At 36.9% G+C, this 23,735-nt stretch overlaps 1 protein-coding gene across 5 annotated transcripts in view; it reads right to left on the bottom strand.

The window, feature by feature from the left end:
- The window catches only part of SYT1 (synaptotagmin 1), a 360,501-nt gene that overhangs the window by 227,027 nt on the left and 109,739 nt on the right, over positions 1 to 23,735 (bottom strand). For all 5 annotated transcript variants that reach the window (XM_084528065.1, XM_084528067.1, XM_084528062.1 and 2 more), the window contains one exon: positions 6,759 to 6,820. The gene's annotated coding sequence lies outside the window, so the exon portion shown is untranslated. The remainder of the gene's footprint in view (positions 1 to 6,758; positions 6,821 to 23,735) is intronic.

Genomic DNA, 23,735 nt, shown 5'->3' on the forward strand with positions numbered 1-23,735 from the left:
AGGTTGTACAATCTAAATGACATCTTACTCCTTTTTTCTCCTCATCCTTCTTTCTAAAACAAATGTTCTCACTTGCCATCACAACTTATAAGTATGGGTGAAATAGACTTATGGTATAAGAGCAGCCTGGGCACTATTTCTCTTAGAAATGAAAAGGTATTGGGAGACCTATTATTGGAAAGATCAAAGTGTACTGCTGTACAGTACTAGCAGAGACCTCCAGGCTATCATGCATTTTACACAGGATTGCCAGACTTTGCAATAAGTCTTTGGGAGTTATTCCTAGAAGCTCCAACTTCTGGATCCATGTGATTGCATAAAAATCTCACTTTTCAATTAAAAATACACTTCTTAATCTTTAAATTTTGGAGAAACTGAAGCACGGTCATGGAAATAAGGCAATAATGAGGAAAACTCCCAAATATATAGCTCATTTAGAAACAATCTGAATGGCCTAATGACTTAACTAAAGCTTTTTAGTGGTTAAGACTGGGAACATGACCTACATGTTATGTGTGTTATAACCACAATACTCAAAAACATATGCCTTCAGCACAAATCATTGTTGCATTTATTAATGTAGCTACAAAAGTCACAAGCAGTAAATATATCAACCAAGTTTGCTGTAAAAACCCTTGTACGGAGGCTCCTCTTCCAGGAAAACCACACCCTTGCCTCTTTAGCTTACTGTTCAAAATTGAAACTACAGCAACAGATGCACGTTACAGTTCTACTACCAATATATTCTATATATTCCAGTGCACTCCTAAATTGTAGATGTAGTTTTATGCAATAAAATCTCAAAAAAAACACAAAAAAACAAAAACACAAAACAAACCCAACCAACCAACCAAAAAACAAACAAAAAAAAAACACACAACACTATCTTAATTTCACATGACTAAAGCGAGGAATAATGCTTTTCAAAATCACTTAATTTTGAATTTTACTAGTATTTTTTACAAAGTATTTATTGCAAAAAGAAAAATTCAAAGCAAATGTTCATACACTTCAGCTAGCAAGATAAATACTTAAGATTACTATCATAAAATACATTTTTAATCTGGTATAAATTCTATCAAGTGTCTATCATGTATTTTACTAAAACTGATATGCTGACTTTGGTAATGGATTTGAAAAACATTTTTATTTACATAGGAAAGTAACTGAATTTCCTATTATTCTTCTCTTCACGTATCCTGAGAAATATACTGTCAATATACTAGTAACTTAAAGATATCATTGTAAACAGGTCTAAGATGCATCTTTTTATTTCTGGATAGACTGACTTGAATGAGTTTCATTCACATAAGAAAAGCTGTCAAAATGTGATGTTTATGATGGCTATATGTCTTCAAAATAAGATTTACTGCGTGAAACTTTAAAAGAAGGAAACAAAATCATCACTGAAGAACAAAATCACACTTGGAGAGGATCCAAAACTGCCAAATAATGTTATTTGGCTAGTACAAACTCCATGGGTGGGAATCACTTTAACCTTTCTGTATGTTATCACCGGTATTGTATTAGCTATTTTTTGAGTTAATCATAAATGCCAAATAGGTGAGTTGACAAGAAACAATATCCTTTTCGTTCCTTGTCAAAGCTAACTCACTACAAGAATAGTGACAGAACTGGCTATCTCTGATGTTCTACAAAACATGGGTTGGAATTCACCTACCATGAATTACCAAAGCAAACCTGGTAGTCTTTAGAAGGGGTTTGTGCAAAGACAGTAAGAATTACAAGCAAAAGATAAATATTGATTAAAGCTCTGTCACAAAAAAGAATGCCAAACTGTCCCCCAGAAGCATACAACACCAGATTTCTACTAATTTTGTTTGACTGTACTTGAAGACAGAACTACAGCAGCAGTTGTGTCATCATAGTGCAGCTTTGCTGATGTTGGCAGTATAATTCTGCCTACTAAGAGATTTTAATCACAACTCTTAAGTATAGCTGGTGACTAAATAGTAAAAAAATAAAAAATAAAATCAAATGATCAAAATAAAACTACGTGAGAAAGGAAAATTTAAAGGTAAAACTTATTTGACATGTGGATCACAGAAGCTGTTCATTATAGTAGATACTTGGAAGTTGCCATAGTAATTGTGTAAAACTGCCACCATATGTATACACAGTATGACAATGCAAAACAACATTTTTTTTAATTAAAAGCTGAATGTGACTCTTAAAGAACCTGGTTTAAATCATAGCCATGTTGATATTCTATGTAATGTTTAAAAATAGCAAATTATGGTACAGGAACACAGTACATAAGATGAGAAACAAAGCGTATGTTGGAACTGTCTTGTGAAATTCCAACAAGCAAATTAAGCTAGCAAAGACTTTGCATTTGAAACCTAACATGCAAAGGTGGCTAAAGTCTACTGCAGTAGCATCAGCCCAAGCTTTTGGCTCCTACACTTAAAAAAGGTGCTCATTTACTTTGCTATTTTTTTGAAGGACAGAGATACAGTTAGTAAATACACATATTTCAGAATAGATAAATACAGTGACATTGAAAAATGAAAAATGCAACACAGATTTGAAATGCAAAACTTCCAAGTAATAGACACAATATGAGCCAATAATTTATTTAAATGGTTCAACTCCTAGCTGAGAAAAATAAGATTACATGACTTCTGGGGCACTTGGAAAACACATCATTTGAAAATGTGTCTAGAAAAGTATGTGTTTACCAATTGAAGAAAAAGCTGAGAAGCTGCAGAAGACGAATTAAATAGTAGAGAGTAATCACTCACAGTGCTAAAATGATAAATGACAACTAAACTGAAGCCCCAGGGAAGTACATACACAGAGCCATTTTGCAAAATTAGGTTGCATAACTAGCATACCTCAAAGCACTACAGAATCTAAATCTGTGTCAGAGATCTCACATTAAAAAATGCAAAGCTGTGGCTGTAATACACGATCAATAAAAAAAAAAAAAAAAAAAAAAGAAAAATGAGTTTTTGAGGCACCGAATTTTGTAAGCAGATGAGTCACAGAGAATATACTACTCTGAATAGTCTTAACATCGTAGCCAAGACAAAATAATAATAAAAAATCCTTACACTATGCAAATATTACTATACACTTTGCCAGAAGTTCATACTTCCACCGTGGAAAAAAAAAATAAAATTGAGAAGTGAAACTAATTTAGGGGAAGACCTCATTAAAGAATTCAGGTAGTGTGAACAGTCAAATGAACTCTTTTATCCAAGCCTACAGTATATGCACATGAATTTTAATGGGCAATGAGAAAACCTGGGAGCACAGGGAATGAGGGCACCTCTATGCTGCTTCCAGATTATTGCATTGCAATGAAAGATTGAAACTGTAATGTAAGGGAAGATTATTGTGATTAGCAGAGAACATTCAGAAACCATAGGCTCATTTCCTTTCGAAGGCTCATAAATTCAACTTTTACAGAACTGACCCTTCCAAAACCAAGGAACCCTTCATTTAGCTACTTTGTCTCTGGTACATTACATACCTCTGGATATAGTATGGAAAATGGTAAAATATAAAAGCCAGTAGGCTTTTGAAATAGATATTAGGGTAAACAATGGTAATATTACATGCTCATAAGCTAATGCTAAATTAGTTCCCCTCCACGTACTGGAGTCAAACCGCCCATGCAATCACTGTGGGCAGGCCAGGCCTTGCCTCACCCAATGGCAGTCAAATGCAGCCAGGCTGGGCCTGCCTTGCATTAGCTCTTCAGCCGTGCAGTCTCCTAATCCATGCCACATTACCCAAACTTCTCTTTATTGCCCAAGAATAATGAAGAAGCTGCCATTAACCAGCAGCCACCAAAGATGTCAATTATAAGAAAAACCAGAGCATGTAGCAGATGAAATTTGATTGCTGCTAAATACACTAGGTCAACAAATGCCTTCTGTGGAACACACTGAGATTTTTTCCCTCCAAAAAAGACTCACCTCTTGCAGCATCAAAGCCAAACGACAGACAAAGACCCTTGCATTTAAAATAAAACTATTAAAACCCACTAAATATAATTCACATTCCATTTTTTTATTCTATCATTTTCTTAATAAGAACTAATATTAATTTTATCTTCTTCCTATATCTGTAATCTAATACTTTTGCATTCAGCAATGGGTATTTGGAAATTTAGTTTTTAATTCAAGAAAACAGTCAAGAAAAACCCTTTAAAACAAGGATGCACAATTAATTGGTCTCAGTGTCAGAAGAATGACATAGCTTAGTGTATGAATAACAATGTTTAGAAGGATGTTTTAAGCAGGCCCAAAGGTAGCGCACATGAACCTGCCCACATGGAGCAATGTATAGCTTGATTCAAGCTAGTAACATTGCTTCTCACTAATGATGGATGAAATTTAAAAGTAATTTTCTTTCTGTTTTATTATTCCAATTTCCCATGTATATTCCAAAGAGACTGTTTAATAAATTACACATTAAAAATGTTAAATAACCACTGTACAGTTTCATTTCTATAATTATATATTCATTGTTAGGTCATTTGTAGTTTATAATCATAATACCATGACTGATAAAATTAACTGATGGACAATATGAAAAGGTTCCATCAACCTATTCTGCTAGCAGAAGAGAGAATTTGTATGTGATGGAGTACCAATAATAGTTGATTAATTTTTTCTCACTGTGCACAAATAAATCCACACTATTCTGAAACAGCTGCCTGTGAGTTCTGGCCACTTGACAGAGGAATATTAGTGAAGAGTCAGAGTGCTTGCAATAATGAAATTTGCTTTCTACAAACAGGTCTAACACAACTCCAGGATTTTTTGTATGCATACATCATTTGAGTTAAATGAATTGCTTGGAATTACTAATATTTATATACATGTATGTTACTATCAGTCAACTGCTGCCAAGACTTCTGATCCTGGAGAACAGCATAACTGGTTTGTTTGAAGGTATACCATGCGTTAAACAACTTTCCAAACTTTCACCATATCTTTCACAAATAAAAAATATTAGAGCTGATTCATAGTACAATATATTGAAAACCTTCACAAAATGTATAGGTATATGGTATTATTCAGTACATTATTTATTGGTAACACCTGTAATGTTCTAGGTCTGTAAAGTATCTGTTTTATACTAGAAATAGCAAGCTCAAAATTTTCCAAAGATTGGGAACATACTGCAAGGCAGCTCTGCAAATACGAAGACGAGATGGCACTGAGTGGGAGATGTGAGGAAAAACTATGAAGTTGGAGCAGGTTAGGTATATAGGTATAAGACTGGAAAGACATAAGAAGAGAGGTGTGACACATTTAGGGAATATAGACCACAAGATGTGACAGGGAAAAAACAGAAAGAATGGAAAGAAAGTATGATTGACAGAAGAAGCAATGGAAAGCTAAGAGAAATAGGTGAGTTTTGACAGGGATCTTTAAACTTTTTTGTTGTCATTGTTTGTTTGTTTTTTGTTTCCCCGTAATGCTTCATTATAAGCTAAAAAATGCCTACTGGTAGCACAGTTTGGTACATTGTATAAATAGTCATACATATACAGCACCAGCTTTTCAAACATGTTGCCCTCAGATTCAGTGAAATGTCACATATTTCCTTTCATGATGACTGATTAAATGTAACATTAAAACGTATCGCTGATCTTGGTTGCCCAGAGAGACACTAGACATTTTTTAGCTTCTGAGGTTTATAAATATATATATATATTTTCCCACTAAAGCATTTAATTTTTAATGCTTGCCAAAAAAAATTCCAAGATTTATTTATACCCAAATCTAGTCTGTTCCATACATCAGTTTGGATAAATGAGTAGGGATTTCATGAACGACCATAAATTTTTTCAATTCTACTGAATAATATAGTGTCAACCGTATGGTCTGAAAGTAGAATAGTGCTGAACAGCATATATTCTCAGTATGTTACATACTGTCCACAATCTTCTCCCACAAAGAATCAGGCTCTATTAGCATGTAACACAGAGGAACTGTTATGTTTGAACTGTTAATAGAAATGTCTTAGCACACATTTATCTGCTTTGGTTCTTAAAGGATATTGCCACCTTTTGTTACCCAGTAATGTAGTACAACAATATACACTGTTACTTTTCCCAGGGCATATTACTTAGGACTGGCAATAAAAGCAGTGTCTGTTCTCCGCTGTATCACAACTGGTACTTCACCAGGAACCTGAGATATTTTCCAGAGGACAACATTGATAATAGCATCCACACCACAAACATGGCTTATTTTCATAGCTCGTTGTCTTAATGGACAATGAAGCCATGCATTGTAAGCTTGCAGGCAATTGGTCATACTGGGAAGTGAACAGCACAGCTTTGACCAGCGCAGTTCAGAACAACTTATCAGTGATTAAGTGATAAATCATAACCATAACATTCCTGTCCCCACCCAACACAATCTGTCTGTATTGATCCAAAACTTAACTACTCTTCTGCAAAATTTCAGGTGTGAGCCAATGTTAGTGTAATGCTATTTTATCTTGATACCTTCTAGCATTAGAATTCACTTTGACTGAGAAGAAAAAGGCAATAACAATATTTTCTGTATGGGCAGTGATATAGATACATTGCACGGATTATCTGGGCTTCTTACCTAAGGTGATTATAGGATTAATAATAACCTACTCCTGTGAAATGAAACTGAGTTGGATAAAAGGCAGAAATGCTCACTGTACTAATTTCTTACACTTGTTAAAAGAACTGCAAACAGGAAAAATACAAAATGGAAGTACAAATAACATTCACTTACTATTCACAATACAGACTGTGTTCTTAGCTCTCTTCTCTTTGTCTATTCAGGATTCCGTGTGTCTGTAAGAAAAACAAATAAGTGTATTTATCATCTACATAAAATAAATGACCTGGTTTCATTTGCAGCAAAGAAGTTTACCGTTTTTTATTAAGGTTTGTTAAACTCCAAGATATAAAGCCTTGGGTTTTTGTGAAAGTCTGGAAAAGAAGAAAATCCACGTAGGGCTACTTCCTTAAAAGACAATTTGCCAGTCATATATAGAAGCAGAGACGGGAAATCTACATGTTCTGGGGACAAATCTCTTAAAACCTCATACGAAATTCTGATTTGCATTTGGACACCTGTGGCTCTTCGCAGTTCAGGGGAGGTGAGAGGCTTTCACACCCATCATGTTGGCAATCCTCTGCTAAAAATTAATTTCTCATGCTGTATTAGACCTTGGCTGGATTACCCTATTAGACTGAGGAGCTAAGGAAAGAACAATGTGTACCTCCAAAGACAGCCACAGCCTCCCCCACAGCTTCCGAAGGACAGTGGGACATGCAGCAGAGGGGTGTTTGATGCTTCACTCCCACTGTTTCATGCAGACAATTAGCATAATAAGCAGTGATCACAGCACACCAGCTGCTTAGCTTCTCTTTGGCAGTTTACAGGCATCACAACTGAGGTGAGTTTTAAGGCCGGATTTGAAGGAACACAGCATACTAGCTTTGCAGATTTTTACTATTTACAATTTTCATGAATAAAGATTGCATGAGAGAAGGGAGAAAACTGGAACTGATGGGCAATAAGGGTTGTGGTAAGGGCAGCAGTGATGTGAAAGAGCAGGCAGAAGCAAACTGTGAAGGCGGTTAAATGCAAAGATGACCAATTTGTTTGATGCTGTTGAAAAGGGGAGCCAAATGAACAGTTACCAAAGTAGGTAAATGTACTTTTAATTTTAGATCAACTTTTTTGGAGCAGAACAAAATTGCTATTACCTGAAATTGTCAAACTACATCACATCAACCCTTAGCCTGCTCTTTAAAAAGGCCAAATCATGATTTCATCCGACAACTCACTCTAAATTAACCAGGCTACCATCTCTAATAACACAAATAATAAAAGATTCAGAACATAATAGATTTTAAAGTCTGTTTTTCCTATCTTGTCAGTAACAAGTTAATGTTGCCTTCTGTATGGTTCTTTCAGTATCTGTGATATCCCAGAAATCACTCATTTTCATGTCAGTCTGCTTAAGATACTTGTTAGGCAACACATTTGAGCTGAGAACTATAGAGTCCATGGATCTGAAGCATACTGTATTATTTTGATATTAACTTTAAAACTTGCTAAAACAACATGGATTAGCTCTTTTGCTATTGTTATACCCTAGACATCAGTAAAGAGCTGGGGGGGACTCAAGCAATGCAAAATTAATGCTATGAAACCCCCATTTTGAAATGGTTTATAATAACGCAGAAGCTGATGTAGAAAATGGCTATGGGATAAACTCATTTCCTTCCCAGAGTTTGTAATACATCTGAAAATAGTCCTAGCAGGCCTTATAAACTTGGTGCTCCTTATTAGCTGTATAAAATATACTGGTACAGGCTGTGACAGACCAAACTTGACTGTACTCAAATACGTCTTGAAGGGGTTCAACTCAAGCTTTGCCTCTCCCTGTCATTTGAGCCCTCCCAAATTGAGAGATCTGAAATTCAGACAGGTTTCATCTAAAAGCTCTAATCCCAACCTCTTCTCAGGGTTCAGAGCCAGGGCTTTCGTGCTGGTCCCTGTGTACATCTTCCATTTGAACAGAGGTAGCTGCAAGTGCCTTAGAGAAATTAATACACAGAGTCACACCTGCTCTGTGGCACACTGTCTCAATCTTCCTCTGTTTCTCTAAGCTGTCTGTGTCAAGCTGTGTCATATTATTACCAAGCCTTCCAGAAAATTAACTATTTCCTTCTGCTGCAAAGACATAAAATGCAAAGGAAAGAAAAGACAGATATTTACTGGAGCATTAATTGGGAATGACTGAACAAAAATACAGGTTGTGTTCTAAATTAGAGAAGCAAATTTCAGAAAAAGCATGAGTAACTATGGTGTGTCAGTAAGTAAGAACAGCCAGCCTGCCAGCTCCCTTGGAGTTGACAGGTGGAGTTTCTCAAACATTCAAAACCATAAAGCAGATCTGGAATAAATGAGTAAAAACCAATCAATAAAACCAAACAAAATCAAGGAGACTAAATACCAGCACCGTTTGCAAGGGTTTGCAGAGCTAAAATAGAAATAAAGTAAACCAAAGATTTGTGTAGAGAAAGGTAATAAAATTACCAAAGAAATTCAACTGTTTCTATTGCTATTAAATAGAGGCTATTTTTTATGAGATGTGTTGGAAGATTAATTCATTCACCCTTGGTTATGGACTCCTGTGGGTCTTCAGTGCAGGATATCTCCTGCAGTGACAACTGTATTTCCAGAGCTACAAATAGCATCTGTCATACTGCTAGCATCTTTCAAGGCTCACTTTTCATTTCAGTAATGTTTGAAGGGGAAGACTTTCCCTAATGAAAACTATTGGAAATATCAACAGAAACACATTTTGATATGCCTGAATACATCTTGTAAAATCCCTTTGAAGCATAATCTATATTTTACAAATGGTATCTACAGAAGATAGTTTAGGGCATGTAATTTTAGGGTAAGTAATCATGTAAATGATCTGCAACTTTTACTTCAGTTAGTCATAAGGATACGCAAAAACAATCCAAATAAAACCTTTTTAGTTAATTTTAAGTTCTCTGTTTCCCGTTACATTTAGTGGCAACCAATTATGGAAATAACTCCTTAAAGCAGGAGAGAAGAATGGGACCTCTAAAATAAATAAAGTTCAGTCAGCCACATGGAATTTAAGAACACACATGCACATCTTAGCTTATGAAATGAAATCTTACTCCACTGAAAAGAGAGGACTTCTTGCACATTTTCTCAGGAAACTCGCATTTAACAGAAGCACTAGAACTACATTTATTACAAGTGACAAATAACATTTTCAGTATCACAGAATCGTGACAAAAATAAGTCCCTTCTACGACATGCTTCATTATTCACTATGAAGCATGTTATAAAAGGGAAGCTGCATGGTAAATAAAGATCTCTTAGGCCATCTGCGTTTTTTTTATTCTATTCTATTTTTAAAGCCAGGAAGAACCATGTGATATTTTATAAACTGTATGAAGAAACAATTTTTGTCTGTTTAGGATTATTGAATAAAACCTCATTGGTAGAGCATATGGCTATTATTTGAATATCTCTTCTCCTTTCAAACACTGATGAATGATTTTGCAGGCAATTTCTATAAGCTGAAGTAATAAAGAGCTGACGATAAATATTGGTATTGTGGTTTTCTGACCATTTGGGACGACAACTGGGCAATATTTTTGTTACAAAGAACTAAAAGCTTTGGAAATCAGTTAGTTTCAGGAGGGTTTTGGTTTTGACAGAGTGGAAACTTAGTCCAGGTGTGCTGGGGAGTTTATTGACTGTCTTTCAAACTTAAGTAGATCCCTTCATGTGGTGTATCTGGGAGTTTTTGAATAAACCATTTGAAAATACTGGGTGGCAAAATGAAAAATATAAAACAAGCTTCAGACTAAGAACAGCTGATGTTTAGACTGCTGACTTTAGCCACAATGCCTCAAAACTGCTTCAGCAGTGCTAGAAATGAAAATGGGAATTTCAAATTTTATTGTCAGCCTTAGAATAACTTACAAGAGAGGAAATCAGATTAATTGAAAGTGTAAGTTATACAGTATTATGAATAGACTAACATCCTGTAAAACGTAAAACCTGACATCTGGGAAAATGAGGCTAGCATTTGATTATGAAGTATAAATTAGCTAATAAACCAGTACAGAGTCTGGATAATTTCTAGTTGCATAATGTGCAACAAATTAAATGTATTTTGAGAAAAAAAAAAAAAAAAAAAAAAGGAGATGTGGACATTTATTAATTGCTGCACCTACTGAAACAGAAATTGTCATACATGATGAACTTTAAAGTCCTTGATCATATGCATATTCTAATATTTTATGGGCTTCATTTGTTCAGCATAAACTTTTTCCTGTGAGTAACATTGATTTTGTTGAAGCCTCAAATAAGTCACAGAACAGATCTGAGGATTAGTTTAGAAGGGATTTAAAGCACACACTGTGAATCCCTATACAACCACCACTTAAAACACTATCCGTTCAGGCCCAGATGGATTGCTATGGCAACAGAATCCCAAATACCAGGTTTGTAACTAACAAAAATGTAAATTATTGATGAACTCAGAGTTGTCTCTCTTGGACACCCTCCTATTCAAATACCAAACCTTATGGTTAGAGTACAGAGAAAAGGTTCATACGCAATTTCCCCAACCCAGCGAGCACTAATCCCAAAGGATTTCATTAAATCTTTTGGCTTAAATTTTTATTCTTGGAACAGCAGTCAGCAAGCAGGGATTACATTAAAACAGGCACTATTGAGGTCATTACTGGCTGAATTCAGGCCTGTAATATAGCTAAACAGAAAGCAATTTTAAATACACCTCCACAAAAATAGCTAAATAGCATTCATCTAAGTTACTATGTTTTAGATGACAGCATTCTTTGCCTCACACCCATCTCCCTGACTCATTGCCATAAGAAATGATGGACGACAGTACAGGAGAGTGGAAAACAATATACATGTTATTTGATAAAGAAATACATGTATGATGGTAGAGGTGATAGTGCATAAACAACAAGTTACGGAATAATGAATGGACAGAGCCACAATAGTCTGATATTTTGTAAATCAAAAACGTAGGGCAAAAAGTTTTCTAGCAAGCTGGAAAAAAGTATTTAATGTCATCTTTATTGCACATTTGGTGAAAAGCTGGTAATTAGCCAGTCTGCTTATGGAATAAAATAGTAGTAGGAAAGCTAAACACTTCTATGAACTACGGTTTTTGGAAATCCTCTGAGACTGTACACAGAATGGGATTAAGTCAATGAGTGCCACAAAAAAATGAACTCAGCAGCTTTCACGTTTTGGACTGTAACAGTCCAGAGGGTTTTAAAACAACCCAAAGCTTTAAAAAAAATATTCTCAGCTGCATGCCTGCCAGTAGGTGTCAGTGTACAGAGAAGAGACAGCAAACTTCTGCCTGTAACCTTGATTCCAGCTTCTCTGTCCTCTCAAAACCAGGAGGGAAAAACATGACAGGGAAAAAGTTTGTGGATACATGCTGCCGGTTCTTCCTAAGGGAAAGAAAATGGCTACGGAGTGGGAAATGAAAGAGAGGCTATACAAAGAAAAGGAGCCTTTTTATTTTTTCAATACAAGGGAGAGATTTAGGGCAACAGAATAAAAAATGACATATAATAAAGGATAAATAGAGAAAAGGGATAAAAATGAAGGGATACAAAGAGGGAGTGAAAAACTGGTTGTGACAAACTCATCAACAACCATTCCAAACTTCTGCTTTATCCTCATGCTTGGATTGATAAGAGCCATTGACTTTGATATTTCAATCGCTCCTACTTAGGGCACTGTCCTAAATTCATGATCAATAAATAGTCATATGAATCAGTGACCATCAAAGAATTCTCTTTTCATGAAAGATCACCTATTAACAGTGATAATATGGCCAGTGACAACATAGGAACAAATCAGTCTCTGAATTGACTTGAGCCTGTGTTCCTAGGACAGCTCTTGGCCATACACAGGAAATGTCAAAGGATCATTGGGATTTTGGGCAGTTCCATCTCTCCCTCTGGAGGATTATCCAGGACAATGTATGGCTCTTCCCCTATGAACATCCATTTTACAGTGAAGCTACAGTACCCTTGCTGTATAAATGGGATGTCAAATGTGCTAGAGATATGGATGTGCACCAAATGTGGTACAGGCTCCCAGGAAATCTCTGCAAGTGACAGAGCATTCAAGTAGACAAGCTGGATGTGTTCACACTATATAGAGATACTTCAACCACTTTGCTGCATCTGCCACTTAGTAGCTTATGGAGCTGCTCTGGGAAGAATCTTCACCATGCATAGCCTGCTATTCTGGCTTTCTTGGCCAGTATCTTAGCATACAGCGGAATTTATAACTTTACTTGAAGCATATATTTTTGCAACTATGAACACACAAGAATACCACTAACATTTAAAAGTAACAAAATGACAGAGAAGTTAATCTGACTTTAACTTCATTTCCCTAAATGAAAGTTTTCAAGACCAGCTGAAACAACCAGCACACCAGACATGGCACTTCATCAAATTTAATTCAAAATATTTTCTGGTTTTCCTAGACAATAAAAGATAAAGAAATTCCAGTATCTTAGGAACCATCTCAGAACAAAGAAATCTACTCCTTAACAAGTTGCTTCATAACATTATTTATAGTGTATTTCTTAGATTATATGAAATGATCAGAAAATAATTCCTAGTAAAAATTGATTTCAGAAGACATATTTAGGTTGTTTGTTTCAGCTATAGATCAAGATTTATAAGTGTTGTGAAGGTTATTAATCAGTCTCCCAAATCCTACCTAGATGGATAGCATAATTTTTTATATTAATAGCTGGTGTATATTATGTAACTAACGCAAGTCATCTAAGTATAATTACAAAAACTTCAGTATTTCAATACATATTTAGCTGTATTTCAGTGTTTGGAGATTCAAAATTGCTTTTATCACAGGACGAAAGAACCTGCTGCAATATCCACTGCAGGAAGTGATTATACGTTACATAACACTGCTGATCTTTTTGTTCTGCAAGTTTGGCATGAGGATTTTTTAATGTATTTCTCAATTCTACTTTATAAAATGTTCTAAAGTGAGCCAGCAATTCACCCATGAAACCTGACAACGAATATCAGCACATCAGCAGAATAAGCAATGTAATCTATGGGTAAGTTCTTTTAATACCCTTTCTATACTACCCTAAAGAGACTTAGAGTGATAACAACTTCAATTTTTTGCTGGCCACCTCAATGCATTCCTCCAAAGAAAGCTGTTTAGAGAAACAGCCTATATTCTGAGTTTCACTTGGACATGTGCCGTAAGAGATGATAATTCACTGTGGGTATAATGTTAGCCTACACCTTCTCTCAAAAAGTAAGTTTTATTCATGCTGCTGTTTTAATTTGTCTAAAGAAAATAATTAAAAAGAAAATGAAAATCTACCAGGCCTAAATGGAAGCAAAATCAAGTTACTGTGTACTGTTTCCTTTACTAATCCAAAACGTAATGGCTTATAAACTGCTTAGGTTTCTGGTAAGCAACAAAACAAATCCAATGAAAACAGGTACATCATTTTCCAAAGCTGCCACCCACAGTCTCTCACATTCCTTTTAACATTGCTTGCTCCACACCCAACATAAAACATTTGCTCTATGCCAACTGCTCTCTGCTCCCTTTCATCTTCCTGAAACTATCAGAGATATATCTCTTATCCCAGGACTACTGCTTTTAAACTTCATGTGAAATTTCAGTACTCACATAGTCACAGTTGGCAGAGGGTGGAGTGAGTGGGGGGCACTGTTTTGTTTTGTTTTAAATAAATTATTATTTTTGAACCATAATAAGAAAATGTAGTATCAACAACTTAAATGAATATTTTTCTTTAGAAAAAATAAAAAAATGTTGTGCATTTCTGTGGTCAGCAGCAGCAAAGAATGAAAAACTCAAAATTTAGTAGCCAAACTAGAAGCAGTGATCTTTTATACCAATGCTAAATTGTATTAATAATAGAATCACTAAATAAGAAATATACTTGCAGATTTAAAAGACTTTTCCAGTTACATGTATTTTAATTCATTTACCCAAACAATTGTTTCTAATCACTTGCTATGATTTAACATTCAATTAATGTTAACGTAATGCAAATAAACAGCTATATCATCATCAGTGAAAATACTTTACAACACCATAGCTAAAGAACTTGTATGATAAAATCATGAGCAATAAGTTAAAAATCCTGAAATATTTGCATTATATAAATAATATAAAAATTATTTATTTTAAAACAATTTTTATATCTTTTACATATTTGTAACAAGAATGGAGTTCTATTATGAGTCTGTTGTATAAACATTGCAAAGACTGTTGAAAAATATGAATTTATCTTGTACCATCTTCTTTTTCTTCCTCTGCAGGAGTATAAATGGAGGATTAGCTCTCCTTACAGTTAGCCAAAAAGTCTTAAGCAATTGTTAAAAACTGGGTTTTGATAAGTTAGGATTCTATAGCACAGAAGCCTAAAGAAACCAAAATAAAATGGATTAGCATGAAAATAACAGGATTTGTGGAGATGCCCTTGGAAATTAGAGCTGTTTTTTAAAACTGTCAGCTGTATGCACATTTGTCAGAGTCTACTTCTGACACTGACAAGTGTCATTCTTATTTAGTACCGTCCATAACATTATTTTTCCATGACTGTCATTGTAGCAGACAGCCCTGTCTCCTGGGAGGGGCAGTACATAGTGCTATTACAGAAGTAAAAATGAGATGCACTGATCAGTATCACTGATCCTCAAATACAAGTAATGAGATGACCAGTACATACAGATCTGTATGCTTTTTCAGTGCTTTTTCTTTTACCTGGACGTAGGTGAGCAATCACACACACACCAACAAATAAGCCAAACCAAACCTAAACCAAACCAAAACCAACCAACCAACCAAACAAACCGTGACCAAAAGCATTGTCTGTGTATAAAACACATGAATTCCAAGAGCGGTGCAAACCAGTGTTTACAGGCAAGCAGCAACTTGCTGAGCAAACTTTTAAAACCTAAATGCCCAGAGCGAACCTTGAGTGATAAATGACAACACACTGTGTTTTCAGCCCTGGCTGCATACTTAGTGGCCATGGTTGCAAATGCCACCTTGATTCTCAATGCCAATTCAGCAGTAGCTGAACAGTTCAACAGAAATGCCTCATACCCCTGAGATAAATGTGGAAGTGAGAGAAGAATTTGGTTGTTGGAGTTCCTAACCAAGCACAGGTGGTGTCTTGGTGTAGCATGGCTAAGCCATGCCAGTTCCCAGAGTTTATCACACACAGTAACATACTACCTGGCCCCCTTGTTTTCCTTACCTGACTAATAATTTCAGTAGGGTTGGCCGGAGCAGATAAATTAAAATTCTTCTCCATATCAATGGAAGCACAGTAAAAGTTTTAACTAGTCTAATGCAGCTGGGATTTGGGTCTAAATTCATAATGCTATTACCTCGTGCAGAGGTATCATTTCAGTATCTTAAAGCATTTTTTACATAGTATGTGCACATACCTGACAATTGCAGCTGATTTTATACTCCCAGAGACAAAATTTTGAAGCATCATGACTTTTTTCATCTTTAAACTAGAAGCAAAAACCTAGAGACTGGGGAATTCAGGCAGACCTTTTAATCACAGGTGTCACCCTGAGCTGTGACAGGAGAGCTTAACAGCCAATCCTTGCAGATTACATGCAAAGATACTATTACAAAAAGCAGGATAAAAGACAAGTGCTGGTTTTGCACAGAATCACAGAATCACAGAATTTTCTAGGTTGGAAGAGACCTCAAGATCATCGAGTCCAACCTCCAACCTAACGCTAACAGCCCTCCACTAAACCATATCCCTAAGCTCTACATCTAAGCGTCTTTTGAACACTTCCAGGGATGGTGACTCCACCACTTCCCTGGGCAGCCTGTTCCAATGCCTAACAACCCTTTCAGTGAAGAAGTTCTTCCTAACATCTAACCTAAAACTCCCCTGGCTCAACTTGAGCCCATTCCCCCTCGTCCTGTCACCAGGCACGTGGGAGAACAGGCCAACTCCCACCTCGTTACAGCCTCCCTTGAGGTACCTAAAAAGAGCGATAAGGTCGCCCCTGAGCCTCCTCTTCTCCAGGCTGAACAAGCCCAGCTCCCTCAGCCGCTCCTCGTAGGACTTGTTCTCCAGGCCCCTCACCAGCTTCGTCGCCCTTCTCTGCACCCGCTCAAGCACCTCGATGTCCTTCTTGTAGCGAGGGGCCCAAAACTGAACACAGTACTCGAGGTGCGGCCTCACCAGAGCTGAGTACAGGGGGACGATCACCTCCCTAGCCCTGCTGGTCACGCTGTTCCTAATACAAGCCAGGATGCCGTTGGCCTTCTTGGCCACCTGAGCACACTGCTGGCTCATATTCAGCCGACTGTCCACCATCACTCCCAGGTCCTTCTCTGCCTGGCAGCTTTCCAACCATTCCTCTCCCAGCCTGTAGCTCTGCTTGGGGTTATTGCGCCCCAGGTGCAGGACCCGGCACTTGGCCTTGTTAAACTTCATGCAGTTGACCTCAGCCCATTGGTGCAGCCTATCCAGATCCTCCTGCAGAGCTTCCCTACCCTCAAGCAGATCGACACACGCACCTAACTTGGTGTCATCTGCGAACTTACTGAGGGTGCACTCGATGCCCTCGTCCAGATCATCGATGAAGATATTAAAGAGGACCGGCCCCAGCACCGAGCCCTGGGGGACGCCACTAGTGACTGGCCTCCAACTGGACTTGGCTCCATTCACCACGACTCTTTGGGCCCGGCTATCCAGCCAGTTTCTAACCCAACGAAGCGTCAAGTCCACATTCAGCAAATCTGATAGTCTAATCAGAAAGTAGCACATCATGCATTGCAGAGTGTCTAGGTACAGATGGCTAGGAACATTAAAGGAGGTAGTTATGGTTATTGTTCCTTACGTAGCTGAGTAAAGAAAAGACATCTTGATATTGTATTTGGCTATAAAATGAATTTCCTCAGCCAGATATTGCCAGAAGGAATCTAATGGAAATGTCTATTTAGTGAAAATCAAATAATTACGGTGTAATTGTCATCTCATGTGTCACATTTAATGTTAGCACCTCTGAATCAAGGAAAATTCAAGAAAGGTCTATTTGAAATCCCTAAAAAACCCACATGTCAAATATTTTAATTGTGCTACTTTTGCTAATGAAGCTAAGTATTTCATGCAGCAATGTTTCTCCTTCTTTATAGGGCCAAATGTTAACATCAACCACCCGTTAATTTAAGCTTCCTATGCATCTTGAGGAAACATGTTAAATTTTTGATTATTAGATTCTCTGAAATATAGCTTATTCAGACCTAACTTTAGCCACTTCATAAAAACCACTGATTTGCACTCAAATAGCACACTGGAGCAGTTTGAAGGGAAGAAAAAAAAAAAAAACAAAAAACATTTGTTCTGTCTCAGCTGATGTATAGAGTAATTTTCTGAGATTCTTTCATTGCAATTTGCAAACACATTAGCTTAGACTATAAAACAAAAGCAATCTGTACTACCCGTGGCCCAGAAGAGGCAGAAGCAGAGAGTTAGAAAACATAACAAATGTCTGAATCATCTTGAGGCAGGGACGCACTCTACCTCAACACAGAACATCATTATCCAAAATGTGTCTCATCTATTTTTCTAACTGACAAACCAAGCCTGGCCACTGAACACCTAATACTCCAATATATTCTTAACACCAGCTGTGTTATACATTTGAGGAGGGGCCTAGAGAAGGAAAATGTATGGCAGACTAATTCAGGGGAGCAAATCTACTTATGTTATGAGACTTCTGTCCCCTTTGTCCGTTATTGCCCTTTCTTCTTTCTCTAGCAAACTGCTACACTGCCAGAGGTCTCCCAGCAGCCCCAAAAGAGGGCAGCTGCTTAATACCAAAATGCTGTAGTTCTTTGCTGAATGATCCAAAGCCGAATTTAACAGGTCCTACTAAACAAGTTTGGTGTTTGTATTTTTTTCTTAAACAAACCAGATGTAATAGAATAAATTGTGAGTAGGAAGGTACATGTGAATAGGGCTTTGGTAAACAGCTAGATGAGAGCACAACTGAATTCATGGGTAGGATAACAGCATAACAGACATCACTAAGCAGAACGATTGTTTCAACACCTCTCAGCATGGATTTTAAACAAATCAAGAAAACACCACATGATGTATCTAAAATTGCATTTCAGCATCTGGAAAAAAAAAAAAAAAAAAAAAGGAAATATCTGTTCAAGATCATCTAGTTCAAGGAAGCCCTTAATAAGAGTTTCTGTAAAAAGAAAATTTGAAATTGCCTGTCAACAAATCAGTAGATGCCCTTTCTGAAGCTGACAGGTGCTTTTTGGCATTAATGTAATGACCATAAATACTTCCTTGCACAGGGTACAATCAATTGCTTTAATCAATTTCTACTATCACTTATGAAGTATGCAGACAATTTTCTAATCTATGCTTTCCAGTGACATTAAATATGCATGTTCAACAAACTCTGGCAGAGCTGACTGTCAGTTTCTTTTCCTTTTGACAAAAATCAGCATTTTGCCTATAAGGTTACAGTCCTGTCTCAAGAGCCGCTGAAGTGCGGGCTCTTAGGCTAAATGAATTCCTCTAGAATACAATAACACAACCCACAGCAGTGTCAGTCATTAGTGAAGCTCTGTGATACATGGAGATTCTAGGATGCAACGTGAAATGTTGCTTTATGAACAGAATGACCAGACAGCTGAGAACATGAATATTAGGGCTACAGTTAGGTACATGGATATATAACAATAAATGAAACGTCTTCATTTACTTTTTTCTTAAAGCTTGGTCCATACATCAGACAATTTAAGTCTGTGTAAGATAAGGAAGAGTCAGAAAGAAATTAAAATATCAAACAAGCCAAATGTCTGGTCCCCTGGCCCTGGCTTAATTTGCTCCTTCTTGATATGCTTTTCTCCTTCTCCACCTTCTCCCTAAACTAAAATGGGCAGCAAATGAAGTTGCTAACTTGCATAGAATAGAATCATAGAATACCCTGAGTTGGAAAGGATCCACAAGGATCATCGAGTCCAACTCGTGGCTCCACACAGGACCACTCAACAATTGGACCACATATCTGAGAGAGTTGCCCAAATGCTTCTTGAATTCTGGCAGGCTCGGTGCCATGACCACTGCCCTGCTTTGCACCTGAGCATACGGTAAGAAACTTCTCTACAGTACTTGTATACTGAATCTTGCAAAACCCCTAAGAATAAGCAAAAAAAGGAGAAAGACGTTGTTACCCCAACTGCAAAACAATTTCTGCTCAAATAAATATGCATATGAAATCCAGATCTACTGTCTTGTAATTTACCCAGTGCTGTCTCCTAAAGATGAGTTTGCAATGAGATATAACAACAAAAGTCCAATATGCTTTTTGGTCTTTCAACTGCTATCTTCCATGCTTATTACAGACAATTCCCCTATCTGGTCCTGTTGAGAAAATACATCTGATTTCAGTTTTTGCTTTGTCAATATTAAGAAGTAAAGCATTTGAACAGATCACTTAAAATATTGAGAAAAGCAAAGAGCACTCTCAAATAGGAGATTTAGAGGAAACAAGGCAGACAGGTTCTGTGTAGAAGACAAAGGGCTGAAAAAAGAGTAGGAAGCATCTGAAAGATTGAAATTTGGACAGTATTTGGCACATGACCAGCACTGTAAGCAAACAGAATAGAATAGGGAAAGAGAGCACTGGCTGGATATCAAAAACTCTTCTTTTGTTCTATAATACTTTAAGAGATATAGTAAAGTTCAGCTATGCATGAAATTTAAAGCTGGACGAGGAAAAGTATTATAAAGTAGACAATTGAAACCATCAGCTGAGAAAGTAGTTGAGCTAAATATTCATTTTATTGTTTCCACCTTTCCCCTCAGTGAATACTTGTGGAAGCAAGCAGAATTATCAGAGCTAATGCGGGCTGAGATGTCACGAATGCTAGAGCTGTAATCCTGGATAGCTCACCAAATTGCTTTGATACCATGTTCAAGTCACTATTCAGTTTCTCCACTAATAACACAGACACAATAACAATCAACTTATGAAGGAGCTGGGAGAACTAATTAGTTAAAAGTCTGTAGCATTTTGAATAAACAATGACACCTTTTAAGTTTCCTAGAGTCCTTACAAGGATCAAACTATAGAACTGGGCCTTAGCTTATGTCTATAAAAATGCTAACTTCAGTAGGAGAGAATCAAGGCAACCCTTGAGTGTTTTTAAAAATGTCACCTTTGAATTACTCATCTGTTTGCCACGAGGAATGAATGTCTGCACTTCTGGGACCTTGTCTGATTTAAAGAATCAAATTACAGGACAGTCTGAGTTCTTCTTTGTCCCTAAAGGCATAGATTTTTTTTAAAAAAAAAACTTTATAAACAATAAAATTTTTATCCCTTTGTTTATTTTTTGCACCATCTTGTTTCACAAAATTCTTTGAAGATGCAAGTGCTTCTCACCAATCATCTGTAGAGGGCTCATCACATCTGACTCTCTGGGCAGGGCTGTATTAGCAAGAAAAATGTTTGCTAATAAATATAGCATGGTTCACCTGCCACTACTATTACTGCTGAATCCCAAAGAGGTATCTCTTTACCAGTGGATGAATTATTCAGCCAGAATGTAAACGTACTCATGGAATGGTCTAAACCAAGATGAAGAAGTACAGGGCCAAAGGACTGCAAGACGGAACAGTATTTTCTGTCAGTTGACAGTATTTACTGGATTGGTTCTGTTGCACTCTCATAAAGTTTTTATTTTGCTTACTGTTTCTTTTGCAAATTGCCTTATGTATGTCTGTATTTGCAGATGTATGCCTCTCTCAAGCTGTATCCACACACACCCAGAGCCTCCAGAAAACAATGGTCTGAGCCTGCAGCATTCAGATGTTCTGGATTTCTTATGGGATTTTTGGTTATGAATTAAAGTGCACCATAAAATGATTGGATAAGGCTCAGATGTATGCTCATGGCAGACATAAATTATATTCTACTTATAATTAAAATACGGAGACATAAATACTTTGGACTGCACACAGTACAGTCACATCAGTATCTGCATGTAACTGACTGTGTGAACAAACATCACATTATAAATTTAATCGTTGTCACTTCTCAATATATAGAAAGGTATAGTCTTTAAAATAGCATAAAATATATGCTGTTAAAGGATCACCCGTACCTGAGATACTGCACTACACAGAATTGATTTACACAAGGGAAGAGAGGAGATGATCCCAATTTAGAAGCCTCCATGGTAGCAGTTAAGAGATTTATATCCCTCTGTGCAAAATCAGTTAGGCCTTTGACGCCAGGGCTCTGTAAAACCCTTCAGTTTGGTCAGTGTACCACTGCAAAATAATAACCTTAACAAACACTATATAATTTATAGCATAAGAATAGCAGAGGAAGATGGTGTGCTCAAGCCCAGATATGACACAGAGTGAGACATTATTTGACTGGGTTCTAGGTTTTTTTTCTGCCTGGATTCTCTCTGAAGTCTTTAGCAGGGTAACTAAAATAGAGATTTTAATATACTGTCATTTATAGTGATAATTACCGTGGCAGGAGTGAAAAGGTTGTGCTGCAGGAGTACAGGAACGCCTCTTTTGGAACTGCACTACGTATATTGATTTGGCATATTCTGTATCACTAGCCAGTTTATTAAAAACAACACTTTACTTACACTAATCTTCCAAACATCAATAGAAAAAATCACTTCTGAAATTTCTGATTTAACATAATAAATGCAAATAATAACTTTCTATTTTTTTTCCATTACAGTATCCTGAATAAGGTGGATAGCTCATTTCAAAAAAGGAAAGAACCAAAAAATCCAATTATCAGCTCTTAGTTATTGTATCTGCACCAAGAGTATATCCATGAGGCAATGCTATGCTAACACTATACATACTATAGTAATGCTATCCTAACACTATACATACTATACAATACATGAGTTAGATCTAGTCAGACTTGGGCACCATACAGCATGGATTTTTGCCTGAAGGTAACAGGTGGCTCTGCACTGGAGTCCTACTAAACCTATCCCCTTGAAGGAGGGAGGCAAAATATATGTTCCATTTTAAGATTAAAAAGACAAGACAAAATGGAGTCAAGTTCAGCAGGGTAAAGAGCCTTGCAGGAAGGATTTCTACCTCAGAGGCTCCAGGGATAGCACTTAGCTGGCCAGACTGCTGGCCTTAGCTGCTCCTTAGTACTGGAGAATGACCTGGCCTGAATTTTTTAGTACAGCATGGAAAACATTCTTGTCCTGAGAATCAAAGTAGAGGGACTACTACAAAATGTTGAGTCTGATTTATTTATTTATTTTATTTTTTGACTGGGACAGCCTAATTCATCCTCCTGCTTGGTTAAGCCTACCTTGTTTAAAGCAAAGCCATCCAATTCTATGCAACCTCACAATTTCCAATTTCCAACAGAAACAATATGCTAGCACTGCTTTGAAGTGACAGAGAATAGAACAAGAAAGTCCTAGGACTTCTGGTACTTATCGAAGAACCAAGAACCATATTAGAACAGGGAAAAAAAAATCCCCGAGGGCATGGAAGAGATCACCCCAGGCACAGAGTACAGACATCTTCAATCCCAGACAACCATGGAAAAGATGCTTAGGCCAGAATGCCCTTAAGGAACATTCTGTGCATTGCCTAGACAAGTTGCAGAACACTCCCTGCTACCTTGAAACAACTTGACAATTTTCATGCCAAAAGCTAAATAAAAAGCACACAAAAGAGACAAAAGCTGTCTAAGTCTCTAAATCACTGAAAGGATGAAGGAGAGCTCAAAAATACCATGTCAAAGTGTCATAACGCTTTGCCACAACCCAAAAATTTCTTATGTGAAAATGTCCAGTGGGTAGCACAAGGGGATGGGCAGGACTTTTCTACTTGTTCTACTATCTTTTTCTCCTATTTGCTGAGTAGAGGGGAAAATTGAGTTCTTTGCATTAGTTTTGCCCTTCTACAGTGCTTCTACATGGCTTTTGAATATTTTTATTCAGCTCAGTGGAAAGCTGGAGGGCCTTGCTCACTTCATCAGATCCTAGCATGGTTCAGTAAAATTAATCTCTGCAGTTTTCATATGGCATAATATTGCATCCCAAAACTTC

Source organism: Aythya ferina (genome assembly GCF_964211825.1).
Source record: "Aythya ferina genome assembly, chromosome: 1".
In the NCBI taxonomy this organism is placed as follows: Eukaryota; Metazoa; Chordata; class Aves; order Anseriformes; family Anatidae; genus Aythya; species Aythya ferina.